Below are 27,347 nucleotides of genomic sequence, written 5' to 3'. Positions count from 1 at the left end.
TCTGCCCTGATGTGGATAGGCAGGACATTAAGCCCAGTTTTTTTCTGGGCAGGGCAAACACAGGCCGACGAGAGGTCATGTCAGCCTAGTCGGAAACTTGGGGCCCGGGCCTTGGAAGGGCTCGGTGGCACTGATGCCAAAATAAAAGAAAGAAAAAAATAAAGAGAGAAAGAAAGAAAAAATAAAGAAAGAACAAATAAATTAAGAAAGAAAGAAAGAAAAAAGGAAAAAAACTCTGTTTTGCGAAAACGTAAAAAATAAAATTTCTTTCAGCGTGAGTGTTCGCAAATACACATATGTTCTATTCTTACTCATAATGATAGAGAGGGTGAAAGTGTGTGGTGAAAAAACGTCGATCGCACTTTGAATGGAGTTAATTGTTTTCTACTCAGCAGTTTTGATTTTTTTTCTTTCTTCTTTTTTTTCCCCTCCTTTTTCTTTTTTTAGGGGGGGGGACAAAACTGACTAGGGGCCCACCTTAGCTCTCTGCGACCCTGGGCGAAAATATGGTTTGAATTTTGAAGTTTCTCAAACATATTTTGCCGTCTATTCATTTCAATTTTTTCCCTTAGTACCAGAACTCCAAACTGATGCAGGCAAGAACTATTTTATTCCACGTTAATATTTTTATTTTTATCTAGCAACTGCCGAAAATAGCCACACATAAACATTTCCTTTTTTGCGTCTTGAAATTCTCATCAACACAAACACAACAGTAGCTTTACATTTCCCAGCAATGCCAGCTTTATGATGCTCCGAAAAATAAACTGCTCTTCCTCGACGTAATTTGTCATCAAGGGGGATCCTCCGTTCTCTTTTTTTTTTCCTTCGTTTTTCCCTTCATAAAAAACAAGAGGAGGGAAATTTGGGGATGAAAATTTTCGAAAAAGTCAAGCTAATCATTTTCTTCTGTTTCAGGTTCCCGCCCGATTCAGGCGGCGACACTTGCTGGAAGAAAACTCGTTTTCGGAACCAGTTTCGAGACGCGTTGACACCAGCTGACCTCAGATGCAGGAAAATGAAAATAATAAGGATTCACTTCCACGCCTCGAGGAAGAAAAGAAGAATCGAACTGTTGCCATGGCCCGAAAAGAAAAATGTTTTCTTTTCCCGACGATGACTCAGATTCGGAATGATTGAAAAGTGCGTTTTTCGTTGAAGATAGATTAACTGGGAACCGCTCCATCACTAGGCATTTTAGCTCTTTGTTCACTTTTTTTAGCTTCCTTGAATCGCGTTTAATACCATAAGTTATACTTCACTTCACCTTCATTAAATTTTTCATTGCATTAATTAAAAACACAAACACATGTCGAAACGATTGAATGATCTCATGGATTTTCTCAGAAATATCGTACGAGTTAAATTACTTTTCAGCAGAATGGCTTGAAGTGATTTTTTTTTTTTTTTTTTTTTGATTGAAGGAAAACAGTTAAATTATCCCTCTTTATATTTCTTTAAAGAAAAATTGCGATCACACCTTCTTCGTAAAAGCACAAGCAATGGCGCAATGCATTGATTTGATATGTTATTAGCTGATTCATTTGATTTAGTTTGTTTTGGTTATTTACTTCTCAGAAACGTAAAATTCAAATATGTCTCTTGATGAAAAACTTTAACCTTCATTCTCATGCATCGGTTTCAAAAGGCAAGGGGAGGGGGGAGTCCATAAATGTAAAAAGGCCATTTCTAACAATGTGTTTCAAATGAAGTTAAAATGCTGATCCGAAAATATCTAAATTATAGAATAAGCAAAAGAAAAGGATCTTTAAAACAACATAGTAAGGCGAATTAACACATATACACATCAATCACTTGAGGGGCCGTCTATCGTGGTACAATACAGATGTACTAAAATAATAATAATAGTAATAAAACGCGATTTTTCTACTCAGATCCGCATGTAAAATTCAAAACTACCGTCCTCATAAAAAGAGGAGCAACTAATTTTTCCTACGCAATCCTCATATCGCTCGTTTGGAACAAGAGTGCCACAATACGAAATTTCATTTTCTTTTTTTTTTCTCCTTAAAGAGCTTCAAATGACGTTATCGTCTTTGGAAAATAAGGACCGATTTTTTGCTTTAATATTAACCACTGGAGAGCACAGAAAATGTACTTTTCTTACAGCAAATTTCCTTAAGAGCTCAACTTCAAACGCTTCTCCTATAAAATTTCATTTCTTCGTATTGTGGCACTCATCTTCCAAGTGCGCGGTATGTACAAAAAGGATTCGCTAGTGAGACTAGAAGTTCAAAGTTGTTCTTCGAGTGGGGGGGGGGGGGGGTCTTTCTCTTCCCTGACCTCTAATTACGCTCTTGTTTTTTTTTATACAGTGTGAATAAAATTTAACTAAGCCTTTCACGATGTGCAAAGAGTTAAAAAATATTTTTTTCAAAGCAAAAATGACACCAAAAGTTCATTCACATCATCTGTAAAAAATTCACAATTAGAAAGCATAAGAACATTTAATGAAAATATATTTCGTTAGGAATACAAATTGCTCATTTATCAAAAGCAAAGTTGGATGTTGCCAAATGTAGGGAAAAAGAGTCATCCTCCAAAATAGCAATCTTTTCTCTCAATATCAGCAGCCAGAGTTAAAGGAAAAGCAAAAATAAAATAAAAAAAATTCCCCCCTCCCCTCTTCTCGAACGGGGGACTACGTGAGAAGCTAAGAAGCAGAGTAGGAGAATATGAAAAAAAAGGTTGGAAAGAAACGGCTAACACCTGTTTTCCCAGGCTCCGGTCACGCGATTTCCAAGTCGTCCAATCGCAGCTTCTCAAAAGTGGAGGGGGGAGGGAAAAATAACCCGTACTACGACTTTGTGAATGAAAGTGCATGAACGCATGTGTGAGCGCGTGTGTGGAAAACGTAATGAATGAATGGATCCGAGCTAGTACGTTTCTTTACCTGCCCAAGGCTCTTCTACGATGAAGGATTTTATGAATGAACCAGCACCGAAGTGTACGTGTATTTACTCGATTCGGGGTCGGATGTGGGGGGCGGAACTTATGAGGAAAATGCGATCGAAGAAATCGTGAGAAAGGAACGGTATTCCAAGGACGCTGAAATTGTGACCAGGTATTCCAAGCAGAACATTTTGACCAGAGAGATAAGGGACAGTTTTGATAATGGACTGAGTGCAAAGATCAAGTTTAATAAATTACTTTTCGCACAAGAGAGGATGCTGTGACTTTTTCTCGTTCTTTCTGCGTCTCAATCGAAAATAGACATGGAACACTCGATAAAAGATCACTATACAAAAGTTTATACACGTGCCCCCCCCCCTTTTCCTCTCGTTTTAAGTTAGTTGGCGTTCCAGGGGCTTATTGTTTGCTGATTAAGCAAATTAATGACAGTTTCAATTAAGCAAGATCAAGTAAAATGACTTTGCGTAAAAAAAGAAAAAAAAGTTTTTTTTTCTCTCTTTCTTTTACCGCCTCAGTAGGAAAATAGACAATGGATCACTCGCTAAAAGATCACTATACAAACGTTTATACATGTGCCCCCCCCCCCCTTCTTCTGTGGGCCTATTATTAACCAGTTGAAGAAATAAGGGAGTTTCAATTAAGCAAGATCAAGTACAAAGATCAAATTGGAGAAATGATTTTGCGTGAAAGAAAAGATGCTGTGACTTTTTCCTCTTTCTTTCTCCGTGATATAGACATGTATCATTCCCTAAAAGATCACTATACAAACGCGTATACACTTGTCAACCTGTCCTTTTTTTCCCCTCTCGTTTCAAAGTAGTTGGGGTTCGGGGATCTCATCGTTTGCTGATTAAAGAAATAAAGGACAGTTTCAATTAAGATGAGTACAAAGATCTAATTGGAGAAATAATTTTGCGTAAAAGCAAAGATGCTGGGACTTTTCTCTTTCTTTCAGTCAAATAGACATCGATCATTCGCTAAAAGATTACTAAACAAAGGTTTAAACTTGTGCCCTATCCCCCCCCTTTTTTTTCCTCTAGTTTTAAAGGGGGTGGCGGTCTGGGGGTTTATTGTTTGCTGGTCAAAAGGAATAAGGGATAGTTTCAATTAAGATAAATGCAAAGATCAAATTAGAGAAATGATTTTCCGCGGAAAAAAAGATGTTAAGACTTTTTCTTTCTTACTCCGTCAAAGAGATACGGATCATTCGCTAAAAGATCACGATACAAACGTGTATACACGCGTCATCCTCCCCCCCCCCCTTTTCTCTATCGTTTTAAAGGGGTTGGCGTTCTGGGAACTTATTGTTTACTGGTAAAAGAAATAAGAGACAGTTTCAAATAAGATCAGTTTCAATGCAAATATCAAATTGGAGAAATGATTTTGCGTAAGAGAATGGATGTTGTGGCTTTTTCTCTTTCTTTCTCCTCGCTAAAAGATCACTATACAAAAGTGTATACTCGTGTCATCATAGCCCCCCCCCTTCCCCTCTCTCAATTTAAAGGGGTTGGCGTTCTCCCCCCCCCCCCCCCCCCCCCCACTCCCACCTCCGATTGTCTTTTTTTTTCTTTTAATTCAACTCTACCTGGAGGTTTTTAAAATTTTCTAGGCCTATTCTTGAAAAGATTTAACTTTTTTTTTGTTTTTTACTTTTTTCTTTCACTTTTTTCCAGACACAGAAGAAAGCACTGGATTCGTGAAAAAATTTCTCTCTCGTTTTACAGCGGTTGGCGTTGGGGACTTATCTACTAAAATTAAAGTGATAACTGACAGCTTCGATAATAGGGTGAATCCAGAGATCAATTAGTACAATATTTTTCTCAAATAAAAGGATGCTATTACTTTTCTGAAAAACTAAAAGAATATTTTATCGTTAAATTTATTAAAATTTCATTTTGAACGAAACACGAGCCTTCCTTTTCTGTTAAGCAATGAAAAATTGTACTGTTTTCGATTAGCTTAAGGGTAGGGTGAGTTTGCTGGTTTTAATTTTTTCTATAGCCTTTGCATGCAGAAGTAAGTACTGTATTCTTGAAACAGTTTTTCACCCGTTTTGTTGCGGTAGGCGGCAAACCTCGTTTTACTGAAGTTGTCTTACTGAATTCATTTATTTATTTACTGGTAAGTGAACAATATCACGTCAAGTTAGCAGGAGGCAGAGTTTTAATTTTGCTTTTGGCAGGAGCTTTTTTTTCTTAAAATGTTACTTTAAAAATATAATACAGAGTTAAAAAGTAAAAGAAAAACCAACAACATTCAAAAAAAAAAAAAACAATATAGGCGCGCGTTTCAAAATTGCAAGTAACCCCTTTTCTCGAATGTAAAATGTCGGGGGGGGGGGGGGGGGGGGGGGGGGGGGGGGGGGGGGGGGGGAGGGGCTTTTCTAGACATTGGTCTGCTCTTTTTTTTTTTTTTTTTTACAACTTTTCACTACTTTAAACGAAACGTCTTTGATAAAAAGCAAATTTGCAGGGGGGTATATGCAGACGTGAGCTTCCATATGTAAAGACTAAAAAATGCGGTTTCGCGGATTCATTTCTTTTATGTTGTTTATCACATTTTTCCACGAAGGTAGAGAGTTATTTTGCCTATTCCTCATCAAATGAATGGTTATAAACACTTTATTTACGGGCATCCATTTTTGTTAAGAGCAGAAAAGACTTACTTCGCTTTCATCCTAAATTTTAATTTCATTGACACTCCTTTCTAAAATAACCGACTCAGTCTGGGTCGTCCTTGGAAGCGAATTTTTATGTATATTAAAAAGACAAGCATTGAAATCTCCCCTGCGGAGACATTTAATTATCCCGAAGAGGTCGTGAACCGAGTCGGACTATTTTCTCTTTGGCCTTGGAAAAGAGCAACGCGGCTACCTTTCAAAATTTACTTTGTAATTACGCAAAAAAAGAAGAAGAAATCAACACTCAAAGGGGGGTGGGGGTATGTAAAAAAAAAATAATAAACTTCGTTTATCGGGGAATTCTACGTCATCACTCCTCCCCCGCGCCGCCAATTCGGCGACGGATGAAGAAGTGCTGGCCACTTGACGAAAGGGGAGTACGAACCACATTTTCTCGAGGATGTTATTTGGAGAGCTTTTTTTCGTTTTCTTTCTCTCGTCTTTTGGATTGTTGAATGAAAGGCGTTTTTCCCTTCTTACGTTAGCGAAGTTGTAAAAATTTTCCACTTAGCGTTGAAAGCAGAAAATGCTCTTACGAATGCCACGATTCAAACCATACTTTACTTCACTAACTTCACCTACATTTTATTTTTATTGTACTTTACCCTAGCGTCTCAACCTTTTTCGGCTCACAGACTGGTCAAGTTTTTATAACATTTTTACGAACCAGCCCTTTTTTTTTTTTTGGCCAGAAGAAAAAAGGAGAGGGGGGGGGGGGACTTTACAAGGTGTCGAAAAACTGTTAAATAAATTAAACAAAATTTTTACTATCATTTACTTACAAGAACAAATTTCAAGACAAGCAATTATTGCTTAAAGTAATTTAAGCGAATGAACCTCTGAAAAAAGTTCAGAACATCATATATTTTGACAAATGTAAGTATACTCTAGTGTTGCCGACCCTAACAAAATTATGAATTCTAGATCCCTGAATTATAGCACCAATGTTAAATTTATCATTGCATCATCATTTTTATCATTGAAAACTCTTTTGAAGAGGACAGTCAAAAACAGACGTTTGTCGTATCTGAAAACTCTTCAATGCCCACTTCATAGAAAGATACCTCCAATAAAGTATCTTCCTACAAAAATCAAGATGCCATCTTGATTTTTGTAGATGATATCAACAAAATGATAGTCAGAAAGTGCGATCTTTGAGAAATCAATGTATATCCATACATGTGAGCGCCGTTTTGTAGCAGTTCGATCACCCGCCTTACAGCCACAAGCTCGCACCCTCTGATTTCCACTTGTTCTTGAGTGAGGCCCACGAAGCTCAAGAACAAGTGGAAATCAGAAACGTGGTTCTGGAGAGAGTTACTTTGGCGACTTCACTAGCGGCCTCTTTCTATGAAGAGGGAGGGCTCAGAAAAGTAGATTTTCGGCTACGACAATTTCCCAAAAAACAAAATGATAGCAACTTTTATTTGCAGTGAACTGTAGCCCATTTTTACTGGCATCAACAATAAAACACACATTTGGAGAAGTATCGTGAAAGGTTCCCTATTACAGCAAAAGAGTTAAACAACTACATATGTAGAAAAATATGATAAAATTTTCTTTTATACCCTCGTTGTTAGAAAGACCGCAACAACTATAATTTGTGGGTGCAAAAGAACTAGGTACTATGGTAGAACTGCAGGACAACCCTATTTCTCTTAAAAGCGATAAACTCGAGAGCACTGGTCCACATCACTAAAATTGCGATGGAAAGAAAAGAAAAAAAAAAGAAAAAGAAAAACTAAGTTTTAACGAATGACCTTCAACGTCAGTGCGTAAAACGTTAAGAACTTGTTCATTACCTCCACGCGAGAGTGCAGCGCAGCTGTTGCCAATTTATCACGCAGCAATGGACATGTGGCGAGCTGAAATTTTAACCATCTCCGCGGCTTTTATTTCTGCCCCATGCATCCCTCGGGATAACAAACCCGAGGCGAGCATGTTAATGCAAGATGTCGGCTACCTTCAGAATCCATACACAGATGGAGCAATTTTACTATTTTTCTTCTGGATTATTCTTAAAGGGGGCAACATCATAGGGGGTAGTTCGAAACGTTTCCGAGCCCACAAATAAAAATGAGTGGTAGAAAGAAAAGAAAAAATGAATATGCACTATGCGTTGATGTTATCAAGTGCACTAAGTAATAAAATCCGCGTACTCGACTCCTTTTGTTTCATTAAACCTTTTACATGGAACTTTCTTTCAACACTAAAATAATTGCACCAACTACTACAAGAAAATCTGTAGGAAACAGGGAGTCCATAAACTTTTCTAGTAACGATTCAGCTTCTTAAGTAACTTAAAGATACTTCAGTCCAATTTCCTAGAGATTTTTTAGTAGTTCTGCAGTTTTATAGTGTAGTAGTGGGAAATTAAAGCATTACAGTGGACACCGGTTACTTGAATCAGTGGGCAATTGCATCAACCGCTTTAATGAATCAAATCGTTAAAAACAGAATAAAATCCAGCTTTACCGAATTAGTCGCTTTATTGAATCAGCCGCTTTATGGTATCAAACCTGTTTAGAACAAACGTGATTCATTTAAGCGGCGGCCACTGCATAAAAAAATCAGGTTTCAATTTCTAATAAAAGGAGTGTGAGATCCCTGCAATCTTTAGAACTCTTTTTAATGTCAAAGTAGCCTGAACTCTTTTAATAGCAAGAAAATTCACGTACAATTGAAAAGCTGCGTGGAGATAAGCTCCCGTGAGCTCAAACGCAAACTTAGCCTTGTAACGAATCATTTAAAAACCAATTCAAATTTTAACACACATTTTAGGGATAGGGGGGGGGGAATCATGCTTCCAGTTCTTAAAAACAAATGGATTTAGTATTCTCTATAAGGTTAACTGCAAAGGTAGCGATTTCTAGTTAAATTGGCTCAATGGCCGTGGGGGTTCCAAACCTCCCTCCCCCCTATAACCCCCGATTTTCTTTTTCTTCGAATGTCTATTGATGATTGTATTAAAAAAGTAACCTGCTCACCACGTACACCCATGGTACCATGGTTTGCCCATGTGTTGTCCCATGGGTTTGCCCATGGGTTTGCCCATGAGACAACAAAATCAGAAATTGTTTCATACTTGATATTCGTGATTGATTCTACATGACTATAGATATAATGCGCGTATTCGTTTGATGTAGCGTAAATTAATTTTGATTTTCAGGTGAAAAATATGATTTTTAAATTATATCGTTTAAAGGAATTATCAAAATAGTGAAAGAAAACAAGTCACATCATTATCTTTTGTGAAAAACGTCAGTGAAGATGAAAAACAAAATGCTCTGGAAGTGAAAGCAGATTCTCGGCCAACCGAAAATGATTTTTTTTTTAAATTATGGAAAGAAGTAAATACATAAATTTTTATCCTCTATGATTATTTACAATTTATTTTATAATTTAATGCCGATTAATTTGTTTCATAATGCATTTATACATGTTTTTTGTTCTCTACTTATCAAGACAAACCCTGTACCCCTCTACTTGAAAAATTCCTGCTTGCACCACTGACTTAAATACATATTGTTAAAAATAATTACCTAATACAGACAGATAGGGTATTGACGTATACAGGGATTAGCTAAAGATTTTTTTCAAGGCGTGAAAATACTCCTTGACATTGTTTAGAAGAGTGAAATGTATTTAGTGATGAAATATACGAAAAGAGTAAAGACTATACTGGTGATGTACTCCATAAAAAGAGCTAACTTTTAAAGGATGAAATAGTAGATAACAGGGAAGGAAAAGATGTGTATTATTATGATTTTTAATATTAAGAATGCTTGACATTTTTAACTTAAAATAATAATAAAAAAAACTTTCAATGAAGCATGTTAAAAAATCCAATTGCCTTTTCCCGCTCCCATTTTTCACGATTCTAAATTTTTATTTAAGATACAAACTACGAAAATAACTTGACAAAAATTTTGAAACTTATTTTCCAATTTTATCAATACAAAGATTCCACCAGTTTTTTAGAAGGCAATTTCAGATTTTTTTACATCAAACTTGCAGCAATCAATCTTTTTACGGATTGAAGACAATCTGTTGTTTTGGAGGTTTCCAGATCATAGTTTTCGATTTGTAACCTTGACCACAACAACGGGTCACGTGTGGCCCGCGGGCCGTAGATTGGGCACCACTTGATTATAGTATAATTATCAGCAACAACAATGATAACTACAATTTTCCGGATTTAAGGGTGTTTGGTGATTCAACCGAATCCTCAATATTAAGATTTCGAGTCCTAAAAGTAACATTGCGGTTTTCATAATTATACACTAAATCGAAAAACGGGGAGAACCTGTCGCCTTACGGCCGTCATGCGGCTTTGCGGCCGTAGCAGTCATTTACAATGATAATAATGGTACAATAGCGTTATTTAATATTTATGACAAAAATTTAATCTTTAAAAGTAGCTGTTTAGTATATGTTTCACAATTGTATACGTTCATAACGATAGACTTTAATACTCTATGTGGTCTTATACCCAACTCCCAAATGGCATTGCAAAAAATATCCATCTCTCCGCAGTATACAATGGAATGAGTACTGGATACATTTGAGCGCTAATTCAACTGATTGAGCCTCAGTTTTTACCACCATAAAACTTTGCCGCGATTCTGTTTTTTATTTATGGATCTATGTTTAAGTATTGTCATCTGAGAAAGATAACGCAAATATAAATTTGTGAAATGCACATACAGTAAAGCTTCAGTATTAGTGCCTATGCAAAAGCTTTCACCTCGTGAAATATCATCACAATAAATACCAATGCAGCGAAAAAAAAACTTTCAGTCCTGATTTAATCACCATCAAGTTGCTTGAATTCCGTTACAGCAAAATACCTTTTTCAGCAAACAAAACTAGCGGCCCTTTGAAGTTAGTTGTAACGGAATTTCACTGTATAACTACAGATTGCTACACATTACAGATAAAACCCAAGAATAACACATAAGATCCAATAAACACATAAATACTTCTGTAAAATTTTACAAACATCTTATAAAGGATAAATACTTACAGTAGTTTAAGCATATAAGGAAAGAAAATAATGCCTACAGTTCTAACTGAAGTTAATTTTGAACAACAGCAAATTCCAAAGAAAGTAGAATCCATTATACACAGGACAAACACATGCCTCCTCACACTTAACTGCTTGGAAATGAGGATTATCTTGCAAAAAGTCAGTCCCCTCCATTATGAATGCCCTTCAAATACCAACCGAAGATCAGAGAAATGATAAAGTAACTTTGTGAATGAAATATTTCATTCATAATTTAGCGAATAAACCGCGCTTGACTAGAGAAGACTGGCAACTGCCCAACAGCTCAAATAGCTTTTTTTTTTTTCGAAGCGAGAAAGAGAAAAACCCCGCTAAATATACAAGGAACTAGGAATGGAGGATAAAATGTAAACCTTTTGGAGAAAACAAGACCACATAATCAAAGATCATATATTTGCAAAAGGGGAGAGAGTTGATTGACAAGCGACGTGTGGGATGAGGAACGGATATGGGTAGACGCAAATAGGGAAAAACCTTTGATCTGTAACACTTGGAATTATGTCAAGTCAATAGCTGCATTCAGTAACTCTGCAATACTTTCTCGATAAGTTTTGAAGGAAAAAAAGTGTTTATATTTGATTGATTTGAAAAAAAAAAAAAAAAAAAAGATTTTGACAGGGGTGTTCTCGTAGGGTATATTATTCCACATACACCGTATACTCTCAAATTATTTTTAGACTATAGCGCGTATACCCTGAAGCTTCACAAATTTTCATATTATGACACATTATGTGTATGATCGCATACACATATTGTGCATATTTGATTACTGGAAGTATACCCTCAGAAAAATTGATGCGAACATCACTAGATTTAGATCATGAATTGACTAACAAATCCAACATTGTCTGGGACGAATTTTCAATGGAAATTGCAACCAAGTGTTTGAAGGTACTAGTTCAGAGCAAGAAACTGGAAACGTCAGAAAAGCATCGGTTATCCGGAATCCAATTAATCAAACTGTCTTTTTATACGAACATAATTTAATATTTAAATATTAAATTGTTTAAAATATATTTATACTTTTAAATATTTAATATTTTGAAATGAGCCTGAGGTTAAAAGAGAGAAAGAAAAAAGAAGTACTGGAAGAGGAAGGGGGTTGCATAAAAATTAGAAACAATTTGGGTTTGAAAGCCCATGAGCCAATACTTAATTTTCGTCTCCATAAGTTTTAATTTCTGTGTAAGTGGTTAGTATTTCCAGACATGAAATCTTTACTATATTGAAGTCTCTTACAATATTACTTCTAGTTTTATCTCAACAAGTTTAATTTTAAATAGTATTTTTTAGATTAAAAGAAATCTTGAAAGTAATTGCAATAAAATTCATGCTTCTTTGCTATTTACATTTAAACATTGCCATTTTATGATACTATTATTTATATAAAAGAAAATTTTGTTCATTTTGTGCTATTTCCAAACACTGTAGATTAGAACAAAAGGTTTATTTATTTTTACTATTTAGTGCAGCACAATGCTATTGAAAATGAGAAAACGTAGGAGTCAAAACATTTTCCTTAATAAATATGTTGTTTATTTAGTAATCGTAATGTATGTAAGTCCAGAATGGAATCGGTAATATGAAACATAAATCTGCCTTTCTTTTTTCTATACCCATGTTAAACTGTAAAACATTGATATTTTACATAATCTATTGCACAAAAAAGCTTTCTCGATCCTAAACTTTACTTCAGATAATGACTATTACGTAAACATTATTTAATACATTCATTAAAAAAAATTGCGATTAGGTTTTGAAAGTTACTTTGATGCTTCAAGTTCTTCCTATTCGTAAAACGAAGAAAAATTATGTCACATACATATTTTCATGCGAAGAACTAGTTATTCCAAATGAAAAAGTCTATTTTAAAGTTTTTATGCATATTTTTTTAGAAATATGTTTTAAATTTACTAAGCACAAGATATTAAAAAAGTATGTTTCAAAAAATAGCGTGTAGTTTAAAAACAACAGATATAGAAGAAAAGTTCATTCCTTTCGTAGCAAAGTGTATAGTGATGAACACAAAGCAACTAAATTAATTCAAACGAAATTTTATACTTCAAAGATCAGATGGAAGTTAAGAACTAAAAAAACCACATACCAAAGCCATAAAACCAATTGACATAAAATGTACGGCGTAAATTCGGTATCCACATGTCCCCTAAGCACACATTCAAACACTACACTACACACCAATATGAACGAAAGACCGCACTCCAAAATTTTCTCTAGCCAAAGCCCTCTAACTAATTTTACAAAAAGATTCTCACCTTTTGTCGGCTTGGGGGCAATAGGTTTCGGCTTAGGAGCTAGCATCATCCTGTTTGGTTGCAGTATATCACAGTCCATAACTAATTCTGTCGATAACAAGCCGAAACTAAGTCTTTTCCATTGACAGTTAATGTACAGCAGGTGTGGTGTGGGAACCCTTCTTTAATAATACACAAGTGTAACTCAACTGATAAGAGCAGGTAAGATCAAAGAGCCGTAGACTTGGACGCTGGCGACGCTTAGGCTTTTCAAGAACTTTGTCTCCACCGGCACAAAGTGGACAACAAGCAAGTAGAATGGACAGTAAATACACAAAGACTAGATACAATTACCTGCTGAATGTCTCTTAAATATATTAACTCTAAATATAAATTAATCTAACACAAAATATAACTCTTTACACAAATCTTTGGAATAACAGCAAAAGCTGGTAAATCGTTGCAGTGACTAGTATAATACCTGTGTTCTGTTAACATTTAAAATTCTGAAATTCTAAGAACTGTTTCTCCGAAAAAGGTGGAACTGATACCACAGCAAGCAACTTGTTTGGATATTTTTCAGCCCATTTAATAAACAAATGTTTAGTCTTGTCCTACAGGATGTTTTGATGTTGATGTAAGGCACGTTCATAGGTTTCCAATTAGCAGAAATTAAACAATCACTTCTCCATTGGAATGTATTTTAGAATGCTTTCGGACGCTGAGTCAATCCCAATACACACATCGTCGGATTCGAAACAGAAGAGAGTTGAAGATGACTAGATAGCTGCTGCCGAAGCAGCTGTTGCCTAACACTGGAGCATTATTTCAAAAAATACAACTTCTTGGGGAACCGATATGCGCAGAAGTTCGTTTATGAATGAAGTGGCGGCACAGGCTGCAAACGCGTCGTGAGAGTTTTTTTTTATTTTTCTTTTCTTTATTCTTTTCGAAGGGGGGGAAGGCAGCAGTGTGATGTTACGCTTCAAGGAGACGGGTGGATGGAGAGTTTTCTACCCCCTCTTGATATCGAAATACTACTTCTGATGCTGCGGCTGGTGCTTTTGGGGGAGGCCTAAATTTGGGGTTCTTTTTGTGCCCGGTTCGGTGGTTTGCGTGAGAAGATAGTGGAGGGGTATCCGCGGCTTGTGCAGGTACCTGGGCGGAAATGAGAACTGTTATACAAGGGGTGCACCCCCCTCCCCGAAAAGCTATCATTTCATGCACAGGTACAGAAAAATCCCAGTTCTTTATTTCACGCTATTTTAAGAGTCGTTTTATTCCGTTTTACGTGAACCAGTTATGCTGTTGACGTTCCTGAACTGGCTTTTTGGTTGATCTTCATTTGTTTGAGAAAACATATCGTATTCTGTTGCTGTAGTTCATTTATTATTTTCATAAATTCAATGGTTATGGAAATAAAATTCGGGGAATTTTTTTTAAAAGCTGGAAATTGAGAATTAGAATTTTATTATAATTTTAAAAGGGTTTAACTCTTTGAAAAAAACTATTAGAAAAAAAAAGAGCTACAAAAATAATAGTTGGTTATTTCTTAAATAAACAAGGTTTAGAGTGGAATTTTTATGTAATAGGTTTTACTTTATTTATCATACATTCATTTGACACTAAATGCAATTGGCACATACCGTAACTGGGATGAGTTGCCAAAAGTACTAGAAAACAATTAGATATTGCCTACAAGGCCTCCCGCAATCAATAAAATGCAATCGGCAAAAATTTCAAAATCTCCAATTCCCCCGCCTACACACATTTCGAGGAAAATCTACTTTCTTCAAAATACTACAGTTTCATGCTACAGAGTTCGTGGTTTAATTATCTCGGGTATTTACTTGTTAATCTATCTTACAAAAGAGTCTTTTAAGAGAGATATGAGACTTTTTTCAAGAGAGAATGATTAGTCATACGTACTTCAAATCTAAAAATAAAAAAGGAAGAATCCATGGAAAGATTGTAAATTTTCAGCAATAATAAACTTTGTTTTATATATATAATTGAAAAATCAAGTAAATTTCTTTTCGGCGCTAAACCCTTCTACAACCCAGCAGCAGAATTTTTTTCAGCAGTCTGCAACTAGAATCAAAGCCCCTAAAAATAGCTTGCAAGATAAACAGACATTATAATCATAAAATCTAAATCAGTGTTGTGAAATGCATAGAAACAAGATGCTACACAGAAAAGCTACAACTGAATTATATTCCAGAAAATAAGGTACAAATCTTCGTTCCCGAAGTTATTTTTTTTCCTTCAAAAATCTTTTAATGTTTTTGTTTTCCCTCTCCAACTAAGAAATTAGTCTATTGACTTTCTCAAGAATCTGCGACGTATGGCGCTGCGTCGCAGCAGTTAAAACAATCCAACAAAAGCAAATAGGGAACTACAATCGAGTCCCGACTTACGCGAGGGATACGTTCCAAGACACCTCGCGTAAGTCGGAATTTCGCGCTGTGGAACAAGGTATGTTTAGTAATTTTTTATAAGCATACCTAATTTTTTCAGACCTTTGTAAACACCCCTCATATTGTTTCAAACCATTTATTAACTATAAATTGCAGTATCTTTATACAAAGAACGGAAAACCCCTCTTTCTAGCCCCTTTAATCCACAATGCAAGAGCAGCTTCCATTTTCATGATGATAGTATTTTGCTTCGACACTACTCTGTGAGCTTCAGTATTAAAACTTAATTTATAACTTTTACGGATTTCCTTTTCTTAATTTTTATTTATCCGAATTGAAGATTCACTCGTACCTAATTTTCGCGCTACTTTTGATGCACTTTTTAAGTGTTCAAGCATGTCCAGAATTTTGACCTTTTCTTTAATCGTCAAAAACTTTCTCTTTCTCTTCTCATCTTTGGAAACTTTAGTTGAAAGAAAACGTTTGGGTGTCATTCAATTTTATAAACGTTCATATGTAGCACGAAAAAAACTGAATGAAGAATACCGAGTGGATATTTGTATAATTGAAAGCAAAGCGATGTTTAGACTAGTATAGTGAGTGAACTTCCTGTTTTAGTGATTCCAAAGGGATGAAAGTCCATTCACGAAACCAATATTTAGTGTCAATGAAGCCCATATTAACATTCCGCGATTCTTTTCCAAAAATTTTCACGCTGCAGTCGTGGAATTTGCGTCAGCAAAAAAAAAAAAAAAATCATTACTCAGGAAAAACTCGCGTTGTAGCCATTTCACGTAAGTCGGATCGCGTTGTAGAGGGATCCGACTGTAGTAATAGGAAATCGAATAGGATTTTAGAGCATTTGCAAAATTGGAGTGTCTTCAAAAGTAGGGAACCATTAATGATATTTCTTTCTTAAACATGCAATAAAGAAATTTCTCCTTTGCATGTAATTTAAACAGGAAAAGAAAACATTCAGGTACTGGAAAAGGGGGTCCTAAAAATGTGATGTGTGAAATGAGGCCAGGGAAAAGTTTAGTACCGAAAAGGGAAAGTCAAGAACTACATTTTTACAAAGGACGACAGCAAGTTATTTATTTACTTATTTTTTTTATTACAAATAGTTTAATTTAAAAAGTTAAAAAACAATATAAGTTTTTTTGAGTGATTGGAAAAATTTGAAAAACTGATTTAAATGAATATGCATGTTTCGACTATTTTCTTTCTTCATTGTTTTATTTCTTTATCTTAACATTTTTACATTTTATATATTTATTCATAAGTTTTTGGGACAAGGATCTAGGAGGAAATTTGACTTTAAAAGAATTCGAGCCCTAGATCAACCGTCCTTTAGGTGCCGAACTTGTTCGTAAAATTCATAAATAATTTTAAACTATGAAGTAATTCTAACAAATAATTTTCTTTTTTTGAAAAATAATTTCAATAAAATAATTCTAAACTTAAATAATCAGGAAGGCCTTAAATGTAACCTGAACTTTGCCTATTAATACACGTAAAAGCTTGACCAGCTAGAACTAATCGTAGTCATAATCGTTATATTCTGCAACGCATTTTGTGTTCAAATCTATTTTATTATTCGATCTTGGTGAAAATTTCTTAATTCTTTTGGTGAAAATTTATTTATTATCCGGTTTTAGTGAAAATGTTTACATCAAAATTATATCGACAGAAAAAAAAAGAACCTTAATTTTCCACACCACTTATAAGGTGACAAAACCATCATCAAAGTACTGCGCTACAATTTACAATTGAAGTGGGCGCATGTATACAATACATTACTTCTACGTACATAATTCACAAATCAAAACTCAGTGTTATCATGTCAAACGCTACATTCCAACACATGGCATCGTATTCCCCCTAAATAACGCCTTTTTTTTTTAGATCCCCCCTACAGCTGTTTCCGCCCTTTAAAAAAGCCACACTAGCGGTGCGGGCTCGTACTACTATGGAAGTACCGCAGAGTTTAGAGAAATGACCTCTATGCCAATAGCAAAGACTTTCTCATGTGACGTCACAAGTACGCAGATCCTGCCTCAAAAAAATTCGATTGAACCTCGTATGAGAAAACGAGACGGCCCGGTTCGATTTCCGGTTGCGAAGGTTTCGGTTTTGGTACAGGTTGTTAAAGCAGCTGCCGGATACGTAAGAGAAACTTGGAAGAGAGAGCTCCTCGAGCAACATATGTTGAAGTTTTTTTTTCTTGCAAATTTTAAATTTTGAAAATAAATGAAAATAGTAAAATGCTCAGGATTTGGATAAGGGCTTTTTCTTGTTCCTTTTGTTTTTTCATTGGGTTTTTCGTGAAAAACGAAATTGAATCACTTTATTCAAAGAGAACTACAGTGGAATCTCGAAAATTTGAGTCTTGAAATTCCGAGGTTCCGCTTTATTCCAGGTGATTTATTTATAATTTAATTTAAATTTTTAATGCCTAAAAAATGTTTTACGATAAAATCTGAAAATCGAAATCTTTCGCATGTATAAATTTTCTTAACTACATTTATTAAAATAATAAAAATTGTCTTGAGAGGTCGGTACAACACTTGCCAATTAGCATGATATATTTGGCAACTGCAAGATATGGATTATGTGGATCATACATTAAAGATCAACTTAGTATATGAAATGACTTGAAATTAAAATTGATTTTCCAGAATAAAGAACGTGCAATTCGCTTTTGGAACACCAAAGAGCAATCTTTTTGAAAAAAGGAAGGGCACAATTTAGCACCATACGCACATAGAAGATACAGACAGCAGGACAAAACTTGTCGAAATGGATTCAAGGAATTTTAAAAAAATGCATTTTTTGGTTGCCCACAAATTTACACATGTCTAATTGACACTACAGTCATCGTGAAAAGAAAAAAAAATGGAGTCAAAATTCGTTCCAAAAACTTAAATTCATGTTGAAAAATAAGTGATAATTTTTTCGTGAAGACGATACTTTCTGAACTGAAGGAGAATTTCTTTTTCTTCGAAATACGCGTATACATATTCACTGCAAATGCGTACCTTATTACATTGATTTTTTTTTTCAATGTTGTAGTCATAAAAGTATTGAACAAATTATCTTGTATTTTTTGGAAATAAGAAGTGAACCTTAAAATGGAGTGACAAAGAAATGCAGCTTCCAGAAGGCGACGACGATAACATTTAAATTCTCAATTTTACTTAGATAGAATATTTTTTATGAAAGTTTGAAAAAGTTAATTTGTATGAAATGGCGGCAAAAATGTAATTAAAGGGCAAGACTCTACAAGCTTATTTTACACATTGAAAATAGGAAATGCGTCTCAAAAATTGAGTTTAAGATCGTTTCCATGCTTTATGTTTTGAATAAAAAAGATTAAAAAAACGATTTAAAAAAATAAATTTAAGACATGGCCAAGCTTTTTGTTTATAGTAAAAGTTTAATGATTAAATTTTTAGCAAAAATTTAAATGTGGCAAATTAGGGAGGGGGGAGACACAAGTTTTTCTTCTTCTTTTTTTTTTGTAATAGGTTTTTTTTTTTTTTTCCTCTCTATAACCAGTTTTTGCGTGCTTCACTCTTTCAAAATGAATTTCACTGCTCTAAAAAAAGACTCTAAAAAAGAAAATTTTCATTCCTTGAAATCTTCCATGTCTTGTGGTATGTGTGCATGGTATCGACTTTCTTTGCTTCTCAAACACTGAACTTATGAAAAACTGAACCCCTTCTTTCAAAATTTTGCTGAACAGACAACCACTAATTATTTGAATTTCCTGAAAAGAATCTCTCCTGTCGAGGAGCTATAAACAAAAAACAAATGAAAACATAAAAGGAAAAATAATCAAACGAACAGGGAAAATGCCATAAAAATAAAATTTGCGAAATGCCGATTCAGAAGGATCGCCGCCTACACAGGTTCTCTAATGAAGTCATAAAATCATTCCTTACTGAGCTTGCTCCATAAACGGATGGGGCAGTGACCCAACCTCAAACTGACGAAGGAACTAATGAACCAGATGCCCAAACGTTAGCGAGCTTTGAAGAATAACACTAACGCCATCCATCAAACACGAGGAAACATTATTACTTTCAAAATCCTTCAGCTATTTGGATCGGGGGAAGTTTTATGTTTACCACCAAAATGAAACTCAGCTAGACCATGGTTGGAATTGAAACTTTTGAATTCCTCTCACTATCAGTAGGTTGCAGTGGCGCACACAGGAATTTTTCGGAGGGTGGGTTTAGGATTGAAGGTCTATCATTCTCATAAAATACTTCAACACGCATCCAAGCATGTTCTTTTGATTTTATCGAATGTCGGGAACAAAAAACATAAAAAAAAAAAAAGAAAAGAATAACTTAGCGATAGTTGATAAAATAAATTTATTCATAACAAATACTTGATTAAAATTTTAATTGCCAGAAAGGGCAAGAATGAAGGTATTTTCTTTTCTCATAATCAAAAATAAAAACAGCGAAGCAAAATCATCATTATAGAACAATGGTGTCGTTTCCGACATTTTAAAGTATTTTTTTCTGAAAGAACATGCTTAAAAGCACAGGATCTGACCAAGGGCGCCCACGAGCCCCCCCCCCCCTTGAAATTAAAACTTCCTTGCTTTTGGTACTTTTTTCTTTGCAAAAATGTAAAAACATTTATTCTCCAGCCATTAATGAATAAGTTATTAAAAATGAAATATTTTGATGACTATAATCTGTCCTGAAATCGGTTTCCCTGGAGAAAATACCCACCTAACCCAGTCGGAAAATATCTGAGCTCCCCCCCCCCTTACAATTTTGCATATGTGCGCCCTTGGATCTGACTATTTTTTAAATAATTTGACGAAGTTTAATATTTTAAAAAATTACTTTAATTGGTGCGCTTTTATTGTTTACTCTTCTGCCGATAACATCACCAACGATGAAATGAAGTTCACTGATGCCATTCACAGAGCGCAATATTTAATTCGCTTTTTTACTCACATGTGTTGGGAACGATATGGTTGATAGTAAGCGTAGAACGACATTTAATTCCTTCTTGATTATCATACCGTGGAAACGCAGTAGACAGATGCGCCAAAGTACATCATTTGTGATGTCATAAAGACCACGCCTTATTTTCAAAATCAGACATTTAAAAACAAGTTGATTCAAAATTAAGCATTGAGAAAATAAAAGTTTTTTCCCCCCCGCTCCATGTTTTTTTTTTTTTTTTTTTTTTTTTTTTTTTTTTTGCGAATTTTATCAATTTCTGTGACTAGAAGTGGTACTTTTGACTGAAGGAAACAACCCCATTTATGTTCACATACAGTTCGATTTTGCAGGGAAGATTGAGAGTTTTTTTTTTTTTTTTCATTTTTTAAATCTGAAATTACAGTAACCTTTGCTTGAAATCATTTTACGTACTACATAAATAAGATTATAGTCAATAAATAAATAAAAAAAAAAAAAAAACTCGAGCGATGGGAGGTGTTCAGAATATCGCTGTTCAGACTCCCTGCACACTCCCCTTGCATGCGCCACTGGTAGGTTGCCCTATTTAATAACAAGTTATTGGTAAAAGAGAAATATTTCGAAACGTTTTGGAATGAAGCGTGAAAAGTCAGAGGACATCACTTTTTGCAACTATTTTTACTTCGAACGTTTCTAGTTGAAGTTGCCGTAAAAAACAAATGTCAAGATGAATAATGCGATTATTTTAATCAAGGCAGGGACGGCCAAAAAAGGGTCGGATCATGACGCGGACTGCGGAGTTAAAAAAATTTTAAGGGGTGTTTTTGAGAGGTTTAATGTTATTTTTTAATTAATTTTATTTTGATAGAACGGAGCGAGGCACCGCTCTTGGCGAAATACAAAACCTGAGGTAAAAACGGGAAAAAAAAGGATTTCAGATTACATGATTTACTGATTGACGAAAATGTACTGTCAGATCGCATTGAAACAAACTATAAAGTTCTTCAAAGGCGGATAGTATTTCTCACACAAATATAAAGGGCTGTTATAGGGAAATCTATACAAAATATAATAGTCGCTCATAAAAATGTTCAAAATTTATTACGTCAACGGTTATAACCAACAAAAATTTTGGAACAGCCCTTCAATTTAGCAATGCGAGTAATACTTAAAACCACGGAAGCATTGAAGGGGGGGGGGGGCGGGATAGAAGGGAGGGATGGTGTAGCATTCTGAATAGTTATGCTTTTTAAAACTTAGGATCTTTTCAATTTTTTTATCCACTACTTAATACTTGTAAGACAATTTTTTGTTTGATTAATTCTAATTTGTCTACACTACACGTTCAGTAAATACATACATACTGCATATAGGTTAATTTTCCTTTTTTTTTATAATTAAAGATCTTTTTTTATTTACAGTATATATTACTACTTATTTTTCCACACAAAGTTGAAAATACATTTGTTTCGCAAAGAGTAAAAATAAGTTTTTTTAACACTGCCAAATCGTGTACATAGATACGATGTAGCCGCCAGTAAACTCAAAAGTGATCTGCTGCTCGGGGTCCTTTCCACGTCGAAGAAAGAGCAGGTGGTGGACAAGTTCCGCTTTGTAAACCAGGAATTCTAATACAGTACGTTAGACTTTCTGCTCTTCAAAGAAAAATGACCAGGTGGCCAGATCGGCGAGATATTCTGGGGGAGGAGAAGAGTATAAGGAAAACATCGCTGTGTTTATTTTTAGGCGATTTTCGTCTTCCAGAAAACAAAAACTAAGATCCCCAGTGGGGTTTCCCCTAAAATCAATATTATTTTCATTTTTAATAACATTGATGGAATCTTCAGCTTTATTTATGCCTGCATTTAAATTTAGGAGAACCAGTGGAAAAAAACGAAAATAGTATCTTCAGAGTTTACCTGGATGGGAAGGGTTTGTCATACTAAGTGTTTTTTTTTTTTTCTTTTTGGAGGTTTTATGGTCACTTGCTTTTGCTGGGACGGGGTGGGCTTTTACTAGCTAGATTTTTCTCCCGAACCCGAAAGGTGTTTCTGGTGCAACCCAAAAATTTTTTCCCAGGGTGAGGGCCGCAGAGAGTTAAAGCGGGATCTTTATCACTGTGGCTGCCGGAGACCTCTCCCCCCCCCCCACCATAAAACTTACAAATTTATTAGACTCCGCTCAAGAGCCGGGCCCCTAGTTTCCGACTACGCTGATATGACCTCTTGTCAGCCCTTTTCAGGGTCATGACAGATGCAAGTGTTTAGGACTCAAAAGTGCTCCATATACATCAACTTACAGGGAGAAAATCAATGCAATTTAAGAATTGAAGAACTAAAATGATTCTGACTCTGTAAAGCTGCGTTTTCAAATTGATGGGGGGAGGGGGGCTCATAATAGTCCCATATATTCTAAACTGCCAAATTAGGATTGTAAGTAAGAGTAAACTAATCTCTCATGTTGATGAAAAAGTAATATCATTCCTGAAAAGGTGATATCATTCTTTTTCCTCTGCATCTTTCATTCATAAAATATTTTAAAAACTTCGCATCTGGAAAGTTAGAATGATGAGAGGGGTCAAAGTAGAAGGAGGGTGAAATTAAATTCAGTGAGTTCAGATGCTTATTTTTTTTATTTGTTTTTATTTATTTATTTATTTCAGGAAACATTCAAAAAGACATTCTGAAAATTTTTAAAACTGAAATATCGGTCAATCATTTCATAATAAATCGAATGCATTAGTTAGATATATGGTGATCAAGACAGCAGGTATTATTAAAATAAAGTATATTATGTTCCTTTCTTTTAATTTTCCGAGTTATTCAACTGACCTAAGATTATTATCTATGTGATATATTTCATTTATTGGGGGGAGGGGGAGAGAAAGAGAGATTCGAATGCAATTACGAATCCTATATGACGTTTCCATGAATGGGCCTCAAAATGAAATAGTCAGTGCTTTTCCGAAGAAACAAAGGAGTCCTTAAACGTAACATTACCGGTACAAATACGTGAAATCCATACGAAGAGGAGCCCCACCGTGGGAATTATATCCTGCAACAGAGGGAGGGGGGAGGGACAGCAGACGACCGTGCACGCAACACGAGGATCCTCTCCCTCCAGAAAAGGTCCCCACATGTGTTCCAAAGTCCCCCCTTCGCAGACGACAGGTGCTTTGGGCACTGTCGGATTTTCACGCCCACTCTCGGTTTTCATGGCCCGAGGGGATGGGAGCCCGAGTCCTTATTTAGGTCACGTGAACTCTGGCGTTCATGAACCCGAAATAGGGGAGATCGAGGAGAAATGGACGGGGTGGAGAAAAAGTGGGACAGAGACGTGCCGATGCACTGTGTGTGAGGACCAATTCCGGCTATGATACTATATTCGGTCAGCATCTCCCGATCTATGGGGGACAACGAGAGGCATTGAGCTGCTATACAGTTAATTGAATCAACAGTATGTACAGTAAACTCCTGATTATTTGCGGAATTGGGTGGCACGGATCCGTGGATGCCGGATAGTAAGGCTGTTCGAATGGCACTCGGGACGAATATTTTCTGGCATCCCCCCCACACAGAATGGTGGGCGTATAATGGAAAAGAACCAAACAGTTTTGTATTAACTATTAGATAATTAAACGCGTAAAGCGTAATTCGAAATATATGTGTAACATGAAAGACAGGAACTAAACCTAATATATTAGCATTTTAAAAACCATAAAAAAAAAAGAATAATGGCAATAAATAAATAAATAAAACGCAATACAGCAAAAGTTAAGATTATGCCACCTTCTGATATCTCGGTGCCCAAGATGATCGCCTCCCCCCCCCCCCCCCCCCGGACGACCCTGCCGCATAGTGAAAATCTAGGACAATCCTCAAAAACGCTAAAAGTGGGAGGGAAGGGGAGGCAAAAAAAGGAAAAATATTTGTGCTTAACGTATTATGAATCATAAAAGGTGTAAAATACAATGAAAAATACAAAAAACAAAACAAAACACAACCAATTTTAAATTTGTTGGAAAAAAGTAGTCATTTGTTTTTGCTTCTTCTTGGGTCATTTCACGGTATTTTTGACGGTATATTAGTCCGTAACGTAACCTTTTTTTGCCATAACTTTTTAATTTACTGTTTGATTTTCAAATTATTTTAATTTGAATTTGTGTGTTGGTAGGAAAAGCTCAAAACAAAATAATATGCTAATCAAACAGTAAATTAAAAAGTTATGGCAAAAAAAGGTTGCGTTACGGACTCTACATAAATGTCTAAAATGTCGTGAAATGACCCTCTTGCGATTTTTACATTTTATTTCATCATTGAAAACGTAGCTTTCCCATTCCTCCCGGCTCTCCCGTACTTAAAGAGAGAGAGAGAGAGAGAGAGAGAATGTGGATTGTGTGTGTGTGTGTAGGTAGGTATCTTGAACGACAAAACTTGATTGTTTCGGTTTCCAAATCATATTTCAATTTCAGTTTCTATCTGAGCGCATAACACTGATATTTTTCTTTTTTCTTTAATGCTTGCTTTGACATTTCCGACCAGAGATAAAAATAGTCGAAATAGGACCCGTTTCAATTTCCAAAAAGTACTCAAAGATTGTGTCATTCATAAACGTCTCACCTATAGCTGGTCGGTAAGCTGTGCGGTTTATGAGTAATTACCTACTTATCAATACTTGCAGCTCAAAATCAGTGTGGAGTGTTTCTATTTTTAACCCATAATTGCCGAAGCAGATAAGCAGTGAGAAACGACACTCCCAGCATCTCGTGGCTCGCAGCACGTAAGCTTTTGTGGCAGGATTGTTTAAGGGAGAAATATTTGTGCGGAGGGAATAATTGTTTATAAACTATGAAATTCTCCAGAAGGCCTACTGTTAGGGTAAGAGAGGCCCTGTACGGGGTAAAAACATCTAAAAAAGTGACTATGGCTAGCTCTCAATGTGTTTAGTTTCATGAATGTCAGATGCACGATTGTATGTCTTTAGGTGATGAAAATTTCGACTTTTTTAGTTCACAAAGTTCCTCTGCCCTGCCTCGTTATAGTTGGAGGTTGCACATCAGTAAACATCGGGGGAAACTAGGTTTAAACTATTTCTTTTTAAATTGTTGTTAAATAGCTGTACTATGTGATAAACTAACAGTGGGGGAAAAATTTTACTTGTTTTTTACGTGAAATTCGAAACTAAATTTTAAATAACTTTGGATTGGCAACTTACGTCCTGAACCCCCCCCCAGATTTTCTAGACTTGTGAGGTCTTGGAACAAGAAATTTAGACAACACTTTAAAGAAACGCAAGCGAAGAAATAAGTGTGTTCAACGCAAAAGAAAAATACCGTAAACATCTATGTTGTTCTATCATCCCACAGCGTTTTATTATTTATTTATTTTTTTTTTATTTTTTTTACAGTATACCTGTTTCTTTTGATTATTTATAAAGTGTTAACAGATTTTAAACTTCAATGCTATTTTTACTACTATAGAAAATAGTACGTGCTTCCCCCCCCCCCCTTCTAATCATAATCCAAAAGTCGCCAATCTAGTGGAAAAAACACGTACAGCGTTTGTGACGCCTTAAAATTGTTTAGACAAAATTAAATTAAAATGTTCAAGCGTCTGCTAGAACTCCTTTCTTTAAATTAATATCGTTCTCATGCATTTTATGTCCGCATCGAAATAACTCGCGTTAAAATTTCGAAAGCACCGGACTCAGCTAAATGTACCTCTATATAATTAAACCGTGGCTGTAATGCTTTCTACCGCAAACAGACCTTGAGTTTCCCATTCTATTTTCAAGATCAGAAAAAAAGTTCAGCTCAAATAATTAACAATACACTTCCATTTCCAGTTACTGTGATTCACACATTATTAACCGCAATAACAAAAGGCGCCGATTGGATAAAAGTCCGTGGTCAAGATGCATCGAAAAAGCGAAAGTCCTTCTGAACATTTCATAGCAAGTCCAACTTCCGCTGAAGATCTTACGACATATCTCGGAGAGAGTAGGTCACAAGCGAAAAAAGGTCCGAAATCTTCGATGCTTAAGGGTCAACATCCGGTTACAAATCGACCACTCGGAGAGTTTACCTTGAGCAATTTGAAAGGAAATTGTAAACAATTTCATTATTATGATTTTTTTTACCCTGTTTAACGTTTCGTATGTTTCAATTCGTGGAAAGTGTTAATTTACGATCGAGACTAGACATTTTAAGCGTAAAAACGTTCATTAATTTGAGTTCTTCCAAAAAGAGCACAACACTGATGAAGTCATCAGCTAATGATCTAAAATAAGAAGTGAGTAGGGAGAGAAGGGGACTCGATTGATTTGCATAGAAAAAAGAAAAACAGTAGTGATTGCACATTATTAATGCAGTCAGTTTTTGGGAAATGGTTTTGGAAGGTAAACCTTTTTTAAAACATAAATTTTAGAAAAAGGAAAAAAAAACATGAGAAAACATCTAATAACCAACATGATGGATCACTTCACTTTGAGGAAAAAAAATGCATTTATCTCAATCATACGAGTCAAAATTCAAAATAATTAACTAAACATGATAGGTGATAACAAAAAGCACACCCTCTCTTTTTTTCCGGTTTACTCAAAAACATTCGACAAAAAAGTGCTTCTCTTAACTGAACATTTAACAACAGCAACAATTTTTGTAATTTGCTATCGGTAATTACTCAGTCGTACATAGTGACTTTTGTTTATTTCAAAAAGATGTTTGTTAACTTTTCACACATTATTATAACTTAAGTTTGAATTAAATAAATTTCAACATATTAATGGTAATCTCGTATTTAAAAGTTTAAAAATAAACTTACTTTTCTTAAACGTTATTTCAAAAATAGGGGAGAAATGGAAAACGTAATGGAAAATTTAAAAAAAAGAAGAAAAAAAAATTTAGAGTTAATTTTTACACATTTAAAAAAAAAAATCATCCCTGAACTTAATATATTTTAAAATATCAATGGTAAACTTAGTTTCAAAAATAAATTTTCTTTCCTAAAATTTATTTTTAAAATAGGAGCAAAATGGGAAATGTGTCGG

At 35.1% G+C, this 27,347-nt stretch overlaps 1 protein-coding gene across 3 annotated transcripts in view; it reads right to left on the bottom strand.

Annotated features, from left to right (window-relative positions):
- Positions 1-27,347, bottom strand: part of LOC129228255 (protein c-ets-1-B-like) — a 102,921-nt gene that overhangs the window by 34,793 nt on the left and 40,781 nt on the right. Inside the window, exon 1 of one of the 3 annotated variants that reach the window (XM_054862924.1) lies at positions 10,641-10,815. The exons of the other annotated variants lie outside the window; for them this stretch is intronic. The gene's annotated coding sequence lies outside the window, so the exon portion shown is untranslated. Of the gene's footprint in view, positions 1-10,640; positions 10,816-27,347 lie in introns of those variants that run through there. 3 annotated transcript variants of the gene reach the window in all.

Source organism: Uloborus diversus, chromosome 8 (assembly GCF_026930045.1).
Source record: "Uloborus diversus isolate 005 chromosome 8, Udiv.v.3.1, whole genome shotgun sequence".
In the NCBI taxonomy this organism is placed as follows: domain Eukaryota; kingdom Metazoa; phylum Arthropoda; class Arachnida; order Araneae; family Uloboridae; genus Uloborus; species Uloborus diversus.
The sequence above is the reverse complement of the archived record's forward strand: the minus strand, read 5'-3'. Positions and strand labels throughout refer to the sequence as shown.